At 43.7% G+C, this 14,834-nt stretch overlaps 1 non-coding gene across 1 annotated transcript; it reads left to right on the forward strand.

Moving 5' to 3' along the window:
• The first annotated feature begins 4,966 nt into the window (after positions 1-4,966).
• On the forward strand, positions 4,967-5,040 carry trnai-aau (transfer RNA isoleucine (anticodon AAU)). Its single transcript has one exon. It is a non-coding gene; the product is annotated as a tRNA-Ile (tRNA).
• The last annotated feature ends 9,794 nt before the right edge of the window (positions 5,041-14,834 follow it).

Here is a 14,834-nt window from a genome sequence, read left to right on the forward strand (position 1 = left end):
AGGAACAGAACAGCAGCGCGAGGACTGCGCGGGGTCGCACCGATCTTTCCCTACCTGGAAAAGAAAACCCTATTTACCTCTGTCTTTCAACATACACACCCGACCATTCTAGTAATGCCCGGGGATACCGAACTGACCCTGAAAAAAGGGGTGCGACTGCACAGCCATGCGTGTGAAAACAAGAGAGAAGGTGCGACGCCTACAGCTATGCGAGGCTCACTTAAATAGCGCGAGTGCAGCTGCAGGTCGTTGCACTAATTAGGCAGCCTCCTATTTAAAGCTTTGCTGTTCTGTGCTCTGTAACACCTGCGACGCTGGGAGCTGGTGGTGCGTTCACCAGACGCCGCAGGTACCCTAACACTGAACTGACTTTTAAAGTGAAGTTCAAAATGTTGTACAGAGATCGTTCCCATCTAGTGGTGCTAGATAAATTACAGCTTGTTGCTTGGGTACAGATTTGTGAAATTATTATTAAATTGTTGTTGTTGTGTTTGTTGTTATTATTATGTTGTAGCAGCATCTCTAATACAGTCAAAATTTCTCTCTCCATTACTGTTAGTAAAATATAATTTACAATATTCAGTTTCTAAATACACACACACAAACACACACACACACACACCTTATACACATGTAATACACAGACCTTATACACACATGTAATACACACACACATCAGTACACAATCACACATCATACACGTATATGAGGTGTCAATACCAGGGTGTGTCATGGTATGGATTGTGTCAGTACCAGTACCAGTGTTAACCTTATGGGGTGTGTCAGTACCAGTACGTGTCATGGTATGGGGGTGTGTCAGTACCAGGGTGTCTGTTGGTATGGGGGTGTGTCAGTACCAGGGTGTGTCATGGTATGGGGCTTTGTCAGTACCAGTATCAGGGTGTGTCATGGTATGGGGGTGTGTCAGTACCAGGGTGTGTCATGGTATGGGGGTGTGTCAGTACCAGTACCAGGGTGTGTCATGGTATAGGGGTGTGTCAGTACCAGTATCAGGGTGTGTCATGGTATGGGGGTGTGTCAGTACCAGGGTGTGTCATAGTATGGGGGTGTGTCAGTACCAGGGTGTGTGTTGGTATGGGGGTGTGTCAGTACCAGTACCAGGGTGTGTCATGGTATGGGGGTGTGTCAGTACCAGTACCAGGGTGTGTCATACTAAGGGGGTGTGTCAGTACCAGGGTGTGTCATAGTATGGGGGTGTGTCAGTACCAGGGTGTGTGTTGGTATGGGGGTGTGTCAGTACCAGTACCAGGGTGTGTCATGGTATGGGGGTGTGTCAGTACCAGTACCAGGGTGTGTCATACTAAGGGGGTGTGTCAGTACCAGGGTGTGTCATAGTATGGGGGTGTGATTCACTGGGTAGAATTAACAAACCACTCTGGACAGGTTGCCAGACACATGTAAACAAACACACTTACACCTAGGGTACCCCGTTACCTCCAGGACATGGGGAGAACATGCAAACTCCATCCGGGAATCGAACCCAGGACCCTCCAGAAGCCGTCACACAGTGGAAATTAAGTCAGTATATGTGCAGTCACATGAATCCAGTCATGCCCATATATGGTAAAGGTAAATTCACTCTGCTCCCTCGGAACGCTGTGACATCACAATGTGGACCTGTGCTCTTCAGGAGCAGCATTTTGATTTTCTCCTCATTTACATTTTCAGCATTTAGCAGACGCTCTTATCCAGAGCGACTTACAGAAGTGCTTCCATAGTGAACATTTCATTCCTTAAGTTTAGATAGACAACAGTCGAAGAACACAACTCTGCTAAGACCTGTTAGAACCAAAGTGCCTTTTTTTTTTTTTTTTTTTTTAATGGAAAAGATTGGAATAAAGTGTTAGTAAATAAGTACAAATCAGCCTAAGTGTTTAGTAAAAAGGTGTGTTTTTAATCGTTTTTTAAAGACAGCAAGAGACTCAGCTGTTCGGACAGACAGAGGAAGTTCGTTCCACCATTTGGGCGCTAGAACAGAGAACAGCCTTGATGCTTGTCCTCCTTTAGTCCTGGATGGAGGCTCAAGTCGAGCTAGACTAGAGGCTCGGAGGTTGCGTGGTACAGAGCGGGGTTTGATTAGACCCCGAAGGTAGCTTGGGGCTGGTCCATTTTTGGCTTTGTAGGCGAGCGTCAGTGTTTTAAACTGAATGCGTGCAGCTACAGGAAGCCAGTGAAGAGAACGCAGCAGTGGGGTGATGTGGCAGTGTTTAGGTTGGTTAAAGACCAGACGGGCAGCTGCATTTTGAATGAGCTGTAAGGGTTTAATAGTGGCCATGGGAGCTCCTGCCAGGAGGGAGTTGCAGTAGTCCAACCGAGAGATTACAAGTGATTGCACCAGAATCTGGGTAGCTTCTCTAGAGAGAAATGGCCGAATCTTCCTGATGTTGTACAGGAGGAATCGGCACGATCTCGTCATGTTGGCTATATAAGGAGAGAAGGTCAGCTGGTTATCCAGGACAACACCAAGACTTCTTACCTTATCAGATGGTCTAATCTGGAAGTCATCCAGAGAAATGACTAGGTCCTGGGTTGGAGACAGATCTCCAGGAATGAGCAACATACGATGGCTGCTTCTCTGAGACAGAGGTTTCTGCGTGTGCTGTGTTGCGGGGCGCCTCCCCAGGCGTCCTCCGGGGGCGACCCGGGTCACGGGGGCGGCGCGGAGGCAGAGGAAGCGCTCCTGATGGAGGGGTTTCTGTTTAAGAGGACCAGGAGTGTGTTTAAAACCTGGAACAGGTCTGTACACTGATGCTAAGTGTATATATTAAGAATTATATATATATTATATTTATACACTCAATATTATATATACTGTATATACGATGTGTTTGATCTCTCTGCAGGCGGTGGCTCATCATACAGAACAATCAGCTTCTCTACAAGAAGAGGTTTAAGGTAGGTCACATGACTTTACATGATCTAAATCAGCTCTCTCCTGGACTCTGTGAAATACCCATAATGCACTGCAGTCTCACGCCTCTCATAATTCAGGCGCATCACAGCAGAGGTCGACTTCTCTGCCGGGCTGTGTCCCAAACCGCCCCCGTTGTGTTTAAGTCTGGGACGATTTCACCGGCGTTTATATCATCGACTGTATTAATAAGAAGGTTTTATGTTCTATTCCCCCAGCGTGACTTCACGGTGCTGGCTGAAGACCTGCAGCGCTGTTCGGTCCAGAGCTGCGAGGACACCGGGCGACGCTTTTGCTTCCGGGTGGTCACGCCCACAAGGTAAGTCCAGATCTATAATCATCAGAGACAGACTGACAGACAGACAGATGATCAATAGACAGACAGACAGGTAGATAGACAGATTATTTATCTATCTGTCTATCCATCTGTCTGTCTGAATGTCTGTCTATCTATCTGTTTATCTATCTACTCAACCTGTCTTATCTGTCTGCATCCTATATAATCTGTATCTATCACCGTGTGTGTACAGGAGCTGTACGTTCCAGGCCGACTGTGAGGCAGGTAGACGGGCGTGGATCAGCGCCATTCAGAACCTGACTGAGAGAGAAGGAACAGTCGAGAGCGAGGTGAATTATCATTACCACTATACTCCAGGAGAGGAGGGGTTCAGTTATCGTCTCTGTAACACGAGTTTAATGCGTCTGAATCAGCAGGAATCAGACGGGTACGAGAATGATTCAGAATCAGATTCCTCGAGCGAGCAGACAGACTCCCAGGGACTTGATTTGATTTGATTTTATTGAACCATTTCATATTTTATAAATAGATACAATACCTCCTATAAAAAACTGAAACAGTCAGGGATAACACAAAAAGTCCATAGACTTATTTCCATTGTGGACTCCCAGGGACCACAAGTGTCTTCTGAAGCTCCAGGTAACCTTAACACCGCCACGTTCGAGCCCGACACCATTAAACTCTAGTGACTATATATTTAACCCTTTGGGTTCGTAGGTGGGATCAGTTCTGGAGAAGTCGTCTGTGATGCTCTCGAGAACAAGGGTGAGTATGCCGAACCTTTATGTAGACCCTTATTTTTGGTCCACATGACACATGCAGCATCACTGGTGATACAATGAAAAAGACAATGAATATGTGTGTGTGTGTGTGTGTGTGTGTTTTAGGCAGATGTTTGGAGCTTGGGTGTTGTCGTATATGACATGCTGTGTGGCTACCTCCCGTTCGATGGTGACAACTTTGTGGAGCTCCATGAACAAATCATTGTAAGTCTTGGAACTACAATGAAACACCATTGGCATACAAGTCTTGTTACGTTAATAAATATTTTTGCAATGTAACGTTGGTGTTATGTTTTGTAGAGAACAATTAGGTCAGAAATACTGTAAAACGTGTGTGTGCTGATGTATTCTGATATAAACTATATCCCTCCTTTTTACACTCCACCCCTGCGTTTCCCCTCACACCATATCTTGTGTTCTCATTGGCTGTTCGACAAAACACTCATTGCCAGTCAGCCAACTCAGATCCAGATATCTGACATGCTAGAAATCGCCGAGCAGCTCGGATCGAGTTGTTGAGTAGTTCACACATAGCGATTGAGAACTATGTTTATAAACGTTTCTTATAAGCATTCATATGATTCCCTCAGCACTACTCGTATCTGGTTCAGTCACTGGTTGGTGACATTAAGCTCAGTCAAGAACTTTAAGAAATACATAGTTTATATAGTTCACACATATAAGAACCCACAAAACCTCTTAGATGTGTATTAAGAAAGTCTGAACATAAGAAATGACTAGACAGCGATGTCTGAAGTAGGACTGAGATCTCGGATCATTAAAACAACATGAAACTGCTGCATTTCTGGTGCAATAACAACCACATTCAGTTTAGGAGCCGCTCATTTCTGCAGATCTTCACTGAAAGTGTGCAGAATCTTAAATGGTTTTTGTGCTGCTTGAATGGGGTTAGTGTAGAATTCTGTACAAAGATCTAAAGTAAATAGATGAAGTGGCCGGTTAGCTCAATTGGTTAGAGCGTGGTGCTAATAACGCCAAGGTCGTGGGTTCGATCCCCGTACGGGCCACACCCCCCTTAACGATTAAAGGTAGCATGGTTGAGAGTCAGGTGAGCATGTGCTGTGTATCAGGACTTTCCAACCTGAGTAATTTGATCTCTAAAGGTAATAATATCACCCTGTTCTTCTGCCATCTTCTTTGTGTATAATATAAAACCAAAGTACAAAATAAACTTTTCACTTATTTTAATTATCTCACAAATCACTTTTCAGTTTTAAAGATCAAAGGCAGCAGCCTCTTTTAGATCAGAACAGCTATTAACATTAAATATAAATAAAGAGGAAATCCTGAAGACAGCAATGTAAACATTTCATGTAAATACAAGCTGCAGTAAAGTTACATAGTTGATCCATGGTAAAAAAGAATCTCACAGTTGGATTGTTGTAACAACTCAGCACAATGGTTAAACTGCATCGTGTATTCTCTTCAATATTTACACAGTGCTGGGTTGCCAAATAACGCTTTTTCACCTGCATTCGGCCTTTTCCTTCCTGTCACCAGTGCAGGGGGGTATTCCAGAAAGCGGGTTTAACAAACTTCAAGCTTAACCCTGAACTCCGAGTTGACTTATCTCACCGTGTCATAACCGGAGTTTTCTGTTCCAGAAAAGCGGATCAGGGTTAGATTACTCAACTCTGAGTAGATTGAACCCAGCAGAAGCGCGTTCACGGTTAACTCTAAACAGGCATTCTCAATGGAGTGTCGATAAATGGATTCATCATGGATGTGAATGAAAGAAAAAGTAGTCCATAATATTTTACACCAATAGAACTGTTTATTTTAATGTTTGCATGTGCAGATCATGAAAATGTTTTAAATGTAAAAGTAATACAGCATCGTCCGTAACAAAAGATGTCGCAAATGGCAAAAAAAAAGTTAGTTAAATGTGAGTTAATGCGTGAGTTTATATTCAATAAAAAAAACTTGTTCAAACATAATTCAACATTTAGCAGAAGGATAGGGCAAAATGTTTAATATGTCAGTTTGTCACGATTTTACACGTTTTTTCCCTTTCATTTACTCAATCTAGGTGTAATCCAAGTGGAATCAGATGCACATAGCAGCAGATAAAAATAAAATACAAAAACTGTCTATGTTCATGGCATGTTTATTACATGTAAATCATTAGTTTGTAGTGCATAAACTGTGGAATATTAAGAACTGCATTGGTACAGTCTGAACACTTTTCATTGCCATCTCCCCAGTGATTGGTGGAGTGGTTTTGAGCCTCCTGCAATTGTTAGTGATCTAAATGTCCCTAGATCCTGATGAGTATAAATAATGTTCTTTAATAAAAAAATAAAAACACTGTTGAAGGATGATAGAAAAACCATCTCCTCTGCCTCAAGGTGGGATGATACTGGGAGGCCTATAGAGGTACAGGATATGTTGAACACAGAGCATGGCATTTCATTTGATCTACCATGGTAATGTGTATGACTGTCCTCTAACAGAATGTGATGGGCAGTCCCGAATCAGATGAGGGACCATCCACATCCAAAGCTCAGCTTAGAACAGTAAAAATGTCTTACCAAATATCTGAAATATTGAGAACACAAAAAGCTATGTTTGATCATAACATGCTATTTTTGTCTTTTTCTTTCAAGTTGGGTGTAAATGATCTATACAAGGTCCATCTGGAGAAACAAATTGCAAAGTGTGATCCTCAGGTGGAGCATATAAAACAGACAAGGCTAGAAATTTAGTTGCTTGAATTTAAGATGGGTGTCAGTGCGAAGGGTGTATAAATATAAATGTTCTTACTAAAGAATAAGGACAAGGAAATTAACTCGTGGCACTGTTTTATTTTCAGTGATCATGCACAGAGCCTGACCATTTGGCTTCAATATTTGTGGGTAGCATCACATAAGATCTTGATGGAGAACAGTAAGTTGCAGAATGTGTATTAAATGTTACACTGTTTTATTTAAAACATTTGTTTATTTTTTAAGATAATGGTCACTACCTGTACGTGGAGGGATATTCTGTCTGTTGTTCAGCTAATCCTTTTCATTTTCTGCTGGTGCTTTAATGGGAATGTGGGCTCCATCCATGCAGCCACTAACCCTTGGGAATCCTTAAGATGGTGCAGAGCAATTTTTTTTATTACTTTTCAGTTTTTATCTTTATTATTAAAGACAAACCTGTTATTCTGTGGCATTCATCTTTGATGTTTATTACAGACAAACAAGAGTTTCAATGCTAGGCATACTTTTTGGATGGACCAACATACAAAAAACAGAGAGCAATACATAAAGTCTGCAAAGAAGTGAGGGCTGATTCACAAAGTGTAATATTGCAAATGTGAAAAAAATAATACTTGAATAGACCCATAACAGGGCAGTTGCAACATTCATCGATATGTAGTAAAATCATTCTTTGACATAATTTTTTCAATTTTTCAATAAGACTTTCTTGTGTACAGATAGGGTTTTCATTCATTGTATATATACATATATAGGCCCTGTTTTAAGTAACAATCATGTTTGGGGTTAATTACTACATTTAATTTGAACCACAAATTATTTTAGCTTACTAAACTGTGTGTGTTGTTAGGATTTTCGGAACATAAAAAAAACTATTGTACGGCATTTCCCCACGTGGCTCTTTGTCTGGTAGGTGCATTCAAAATGGCGCCTACCGTGATCCCTTGTTAGGGACCCTCCAGATGTCTGCCGTAGGGGGGGGAGGGGCGGAGCCCTGGGCTTTTTTAGCACATTTCATTGGCTCCACCAGCAGTGAAGGAGGAGGAGCCTAGCTTAGTTTAAAAAAAACGCACGCTCAGACGCAGGGGTCCTTTTTGGCTGGCGATCATCTGGATTGCAGGAGAAAAGGAGCGCCGATCGGCTTAGCTCTGACATATATTCACAGATCATTTATTTCACTTAATAAAGTGTTTTTGAAGAGTACTTTCTGGATTCTCCGACTGCTTCTTCAAGGCCTCTCGACAAAAAGATTCGTCATAACAGATGGTAGCAGAGGATAGTTCGAAGAGGCCTGAAATAGCATCAAATTGATTCAGCTGACTGAGCTAAGACCTGGATTCAGGGAATCTTTTGTACTCACTACAAGGCGCGCCTACACAAGGTAAACAGACGTTCTCTGTATAGATTAGCTGCACTTATTATTTACCGTAGTGAGTGTGAAATTGAATCTCAGAGTCCGTAAGTGTCTGATTAAATTACTAAAGTATCATTAGATAGTTTAAAACTGTGAATATATGCTGGAGCTAAAATGTATGTTTCCTGATTGCTGAGTTTGAACCAGACCGGTCTAAATAAACTGTACAGGGCGCCATTGTGTTCAGCTGGGTCGGAGCTCGCGGACACCATTGGAGTGAAAGGCGAGCCTGTCTGTTTTGGTAGCGGGGCTCGATTAATTTGTTTGTTCTAAATTTCAACGAGCCTGTCTGTTTTGGTAGCGGGGCTCGATTAATTTGTTTGTTCTAAATTTGAACGAGCCTGTCTGTTTTGGTAGCGGGGCTCGATTAATTTGATTGTTCTACATTTTAACGAGCCTGTCTGTTTTGGTAGCGGGGCTCGATTAATTTGTTTGTTCTAAATTTTAACGAGCCTGTCTGTTTTGGTAGCGGGGCTTGAGTAATTTGATTGTTCTAAGTTTTAACGAGCCTGTCTGTTTTGGTAGCGGGGCCCGAGTAATTTGATTATTCTCAATTCTAAATTCGGTTCAAAAATAGTACATCAGGAGTTTTGTTTGTCAGTAAATCTCTGTGTATATTTGTCTGCGAACCGCGGGTGAAACCGTGTTTGTGCTTTGTGTTATTTTTGTCTGACGGCCATCTTGTCTGTGTGTTACCTTTTGTTTGTCGGCCATCTTGCCCACGTGTTGTTTTCTGCCTGTCGGCCATTTTGGCTCTGGATGCGCAGCGTATTTTCTTTTGTTCGTCTGCGCCATTTAAAAAAAAAAATTTTTTTAATTATTTTTCTCCGAATTTTCTCCCCAATTTTTCTCCCAATTTTTAGCGCTTCCAATCTGTCTTCCGCTGCTAACAGGCACACCAGACCTGCATCCAAGGAGAGCACGCCGCTGCCCCACGCCTTCTTTACACGTGTACAGCCCTCCTCTTCTCGTCCGTGCATTCTGCACGGGCGTCTCTTCTGCAAATCAGGGTCCTTACACAGCGCATGAAGACCCACCCACCCACATATAGTCCGGTCCCCCACCCTGCAGGCACTGCCAATTATGCCCGCCAGATGGCGCCCAGCCGACCGGTGGCAACACCGAGCCTCGAACCGGGAGGTTCAGAAACTCGGTGCTGGTGCGTTAGCGGAATATCCCGCTGCGCCACCTGGGCGCCCGTCGGCGCCATTTTGGCTCTGGATGCGCAGCGTGTTTTCTTTTGTTCGTCGGCGCCATTTTGGCTCTGGATGCGCAGCGTGTTTTCTTTTGTTCGTCGGCGCCATTTTGGCTCTGGATGCGCAGCGTGTTATCTTTTGTCCGCCGACCATTTTGGCTCTATGTGCGCAGCTTGCCGTATCTCTTGTCCATCGGCTATTTTGTCTTCGTATGCCTGGGGTGTGTAAGTTGTTGTAGATAATTTTATTATTTAATTTAATTTTATAATCTTAAGATAACTATGAGTTGAGACGAAGTATATGATATGGTACCTTATTAAGTGTGTTTTAAGGTGGGTGGCGTCTGGAAGAATCCATTGACTTGCAAGCCCTGGCATATTGTATCCGAACAATAGGTTTTAATTCTTAAACTAGGAAGGGGGGGCACTTAGAGTAGAATTCATCCATTTGTGAAAAGTATTATCCCTCACAACTGAAAAGAGTAAAACTTTTTCACAAGTAATTAAGGAAAATCTCCTTAATCAGGGTTGTTATAGTGAATAGGGCAGTGATAGTTCAGTGGTTAAGGTACTGGACTAGTAAGCAGAAGGTTGCCGGTTCAAGCCCCGCCACCACCAAGTTGCCACTGTTGGGTCCCTGAGCAAGGCCCTTAACCCTCAATTGCTCATCGTGTTCAGGTCATTGTGTAAGTCGCTTTGGATAAAAGCGTCTGCTAAATGCTGAAAATGTAATGTAAATGAATAAGATTAAAATTATTTGAGAGTAACACAGTGCTTGTTGATTGTGATAAGAGATTTGCTGGGTGTGTTGGTGCATGTATTGTTGAGAGATTGTTCTATTGTTTCTTTGTTCTAATGTGTGGGGGTTGTGAAGTTAGGAACACATGTCTACGTGATCCAAAAGTTTAAGGCCTCTATTGTAGTGTTGATGTTAAACTTTAGAAATACTGTATGAGCTCCCCTCTGTAGTTGATAGTGAATTGGAGGAATCCCACTGGGGACCCTGGACGACCCTCAAGGGGCGGAGCTAAAGTGACATCACGAGTGACTGACATTATCTGCGACTCCCCATTTCTGAGTAAGACCAGTTCTTCCCCAGGTGAATAACTTGGTGTGTGTTGCCTTTTAGCTTGACACTTCATCACACTAGCTTATCCAGTCCATCACACTTGTGTTTGACTTTGACGGCTCAGGTCTTTGATAGCAATATATACAGTAAACTTAACCTAAAATGGGAGATCTAACAGCAAGACAATTGCAGCAGGTAGTTATCAATAGGATCAAAGACACCACACCAGCAAAAGGTAGAGACAAGGAAGGTGAGAAATATAAAAAATTATTTCATAAATGGGTAACTAGGGGATTGTATCCAGTTTCAAGTGAGCCTGTTCCTCCAGCTGCACAGAGATTACAAATCTTGGAACACCAGCAGGGAGAAGTTGGGGCACAGCAGGAGAAATTAGATCGAGGAGGGCTACTGAAGTCTTTAGCCTACAGAAGACAGCTGACAAAGCTGCAGGACCAACTAGTTAGAACTAAGGTGGCTTTGCAACATATGAATGTTGTAATAAGCAAGGCAGATAGAGAAATGAGCAAAGGGCTTGTGACTCCAGACGTTGACGCACCTCAGCCTAAATTACCAGTCCCTGATCCATCAGTTTTGAATTCTGGTGCAGTACCCCTACCTAAGGCCCCTCCTCCATATGAAAATGTAAGTAATATGTTAAAAGTTCTCCAGCAGATGTCGCTAAGGGATGAGGAGCATTCAGATCCTACTAAGCAGGTAACTACACCTAAGGAGTTGCACCACCACAATGACCCTAACATGTGTACACATTCCACTGAACCACCCACCCAGTCTAATACAATACTCAGACATGATGTTGCTCCACCCACACATCACCGTCCGGAAGCCCAAGGGACTACTATGGTAGTGACCGGAGGGCAGTTAAATGTACACTTGGCCATGTTGGACGCAACAAATCCAAATTACAGGTTTGCCGACCCGTTGTCACCTTCTTAGGTCGTTGCATTTCTCCAAAGGGACACACATTGACTTTGAAAGCTGTACAAACTATCCGAGCCTTCCCTAAACCTAAAACAGTCAGCCAGATGTTATCTTTGTTAGGTCTGACAGGCTATAGTAGAAATAACATCCCAAATTACACAGGCCTAACCTCACCACTGAGGTCTGAAGTGACCAGATTGGGTCAACGTAACCTCACTGCTCTAATTGAGTGGAACACCAACCTGGAAGCCAGTTTTGTAGAAGTAAAACAAGCACTAGCACTCGCAGAGCATTTGCAGTCCCCTGACTACACTAAACCTTTTTATCTGGATGTCTCTGAAAAAGAGGGCATTGCAAATGCTGTTCTTTTTCAGAGAGGGGGGAGGAATGAGGAAAGACAAATTCTCCAATACCATAGCTCAAAATTGGATCCTGTAGTACAGGGACAACCACAATGCACTAAACATTTGGCAGCATTAGCCACAGCAGTGGACAAAACAGCCCACATTGTTATGTGTCATCCTTTGGTAATCAACACATCGCATGGGGTGGTAGCATTCTTGACCTCAGCTGCGTTTACACTATCTAATGCTAGGCGTTCAAAGATTAGTGACGCCCTGCTTCAGCCAAGCATCACCTTTGCACCTGCAAAAACTGTTAATATGACCAGCACACTTCCTGGTAGAGTAGACGATGAAGAGGTAGACAATTACATGGAAGCTTTAACTAAGTTTGTTATCAGTATCTCTCCCCAGAAACCGGAAGAAGGAGAGGAACGAGTACCATTGCTGTCTAAGGTGGAACCAGGACAGTGGGTCAGGATCAAGGTACACAAAAGAAAGTGGGATCAGCCGAGGTGGACTGGACCTTGGGAGGTGTCTGAAGCCACTTCACATGCAGTCAGAGTAAGAGGAAAGAAAGGTAACAACTGGTATCATCTGAGCCACTGCGTCCGTGCTGAACCTCCGACCAGAACCCTCGCAGGGACTGGACAGGATCTGCAGGCACCCATCCTTGAGGGTAATTCTTAATTCTGCTTAAGGCGGGTCAGACTAGTAAGAGAAAGGAGAAAAGTGGTAGGCAAACCAAGGTGGTGAGTATAACGCAAATTGAGATTTGGCCTTAGGTACGGGAGTGGCCCAGTAATAACCATGAGGTGGTTAACTTTCAGAGAACTGTGTCACCTGCTGGGACTTTTCGAATCGTGCGACTTTGCGAATATAACTGCTCCAGGGTCGAGATCAAAAAGATCCCTTGAGCAAAACCATAGAATCCCCACCAAGTGCTTCGAGATTGAGATAGATTACAACCGATCCACCAATGTGTTGTTTGATGTGTGCAGAGTAGTGGATTGTGGTGAAGAAAATAGGTGGAGGGGTCATCATATTTATGGCTGCGCCTCCTATCCCTCACCAGAACCCTACTGTCCCACTTGGGGATCAGTGTGCACTCATTCGAACCCAAATTATAAATTTCATTATGACCCGACGGTCCGTTCATCAAGGGGGCATGCATTAGGTTTGGACGACAAGCCCCAAGCCTATCTCGGCACAAAACTTCAGTTGCGAGGAAAGACAGTTCTCCTAACCCTACCCAAGCTGTCTAGCTATGGGTGGGGTCCCCAACTTAATTACTATTTTACCTTAGGAGTAGATGTACAAGGCAAGGACCCATTGGCCATAGTGTGTGTAAAACCAAAGACAACCATAGTTACGAACAACATAACTGGCAAGATAGAGGAATTAGGGGAAAGTAGTCAGAAGTCACAGCCGGTTGCCATAGCGACAACGGAAATAATGGCCTGGCGCGATCAGTTAGCGGTGAAAACTGGGTATGAGGAGCCTAATATGTGGTTAGAATGGGTCAGATTTACAGTAAAGAGCATAGATGTTAAAGATTGTTTTGTATGCGCAGCTGCAAAACCTAATTTGGCCACTCATCCAGTAATTTCAGGAAATTGGACATGCCTACTCTCATTGTTCAATGAGATTGAGCCAGTGGGGTGTGGGAACTTATCCATGTCCCACCCATTAACTCAGGAACCAACCCCAACTAACATCAAAGCCTATAAAGGCAATTACACCTGTTTCAGGAGCAACAAACCAGGACCGATAAACAGGGGACATTTTTCAGAAGGATGGTGTAAGGAAACCATTATCCTGGATAGTGATGGGAATTATACAGGCAGCCAGCTGAATGCACAAAAATTCAGTAGGGCAGATTTAGTATGGTTGTGTGGAGATATGAGAATCCGGCGAAGGTTGCATGGGAATTGGTCTGGGGAGTGTGCGTTGGTCTTTCTGATTATGCCTTTCAGGATTTACAAGCAGCACGGAGTGGAGGATGCTGCGGACGTCCTGACCAATCACCACAGCCATCGAAGAGACACCCGAGAGGTCAAACCTGGCGGATCCTTCGACAAGACTGTGTGGATTGATGGTATAGGGGTCCCAAGGGGGGTCCCAGATGAATTTAAGGCTAGGAACCAGATTGCTGCAGGGTTTGAAAGTGCACTCTTTTGGTGGGTAACTATCAATAAGAATGTAGACTGGATAAACTATCTCTATTACAATCAGCAGAGATTTGTTAATTTCAGTGTTCAGGCCATTGAGGGACTGAGAGACCAGCTAGACCAGACTTCACTTATGACCATACAGAATAGAATGGCATTAGACATGTTGTTAGCAGAGAAAGGTGGAGTTTGCCAGATTGTGGGTTCATCGTGTTGCACCTTCATCCCTAATAATACTGCACCCGATGGTAGTGTGACACGAGCTTTGGAAGGATTGAGGGCTTTGTCACGAGAATGGAAGGAAAATTCAGGGATAGACAATGAATGGGTCAAGTGGCTAGAAAAGATGTTTGGACCATGGAAGGGAGTTATTACGAGTTTGGTGATGTCAGTGTGTGTGGGATTGGCAATTTTAGTGGTATGTTGTTGTTGTGGTGTCCCGTGTATCAGGGTATTAATAGAGAAATTTGTAGTAGAAGTAGTGAGTAGAGGAAGTAGAGGGGGGCAGGATCCACCAGTTATCCAGATGGTGTTGGCAGACTTGTCTAAGTATCATATAGATGATGAGGTGGAGGATACCCTTGAAGGTGGGCCGGAAGACCCACTTCGAGCAGCATAAGTGCTACTAACTCTGCTTAATTAAAGGTAAAACCGACCAGACAAGAGGAGAGAGGACCAGCACTACTGATCATACACCGTGATGAAGGAAGGAGACTTGGAAGGACTGGCAGAGGCAGACTCTGTGGGGACTGGAAGACCCACTCCAAGGGACAGAAGTGCCACCAACTGGACCTGCCTACAGGGAACAAAACACAGCAGAAAGCCCGACAAAACCGACTATGTGGAAGAAGAGTCCAGTGGAGTCAACGGAACGGAACAAGAAGATGGGGAAGGATTTAGTTAGACTAGGAGAGAAAAAACATAAACATATAGTTCGCAGACACATAGACCATCTTTGAAAACACTA

The sequence above is a fragment of the Trichomycterus rosablanca genome, chromosome 14 (assembly GCF_030014385.1).
Source record: "Trichomycterus rosablanca isolate fTriRos1 chromosome 14, fTriRos1.hap1, whole genome shotgun sequence".
Taxonomy (NCBI): Eukaryota; Metazoa; Chordata; class Actinopteri; order Siluriformes; family Trichomycteridae; genus Trichomycterus; species Trichomycterus rosablanca.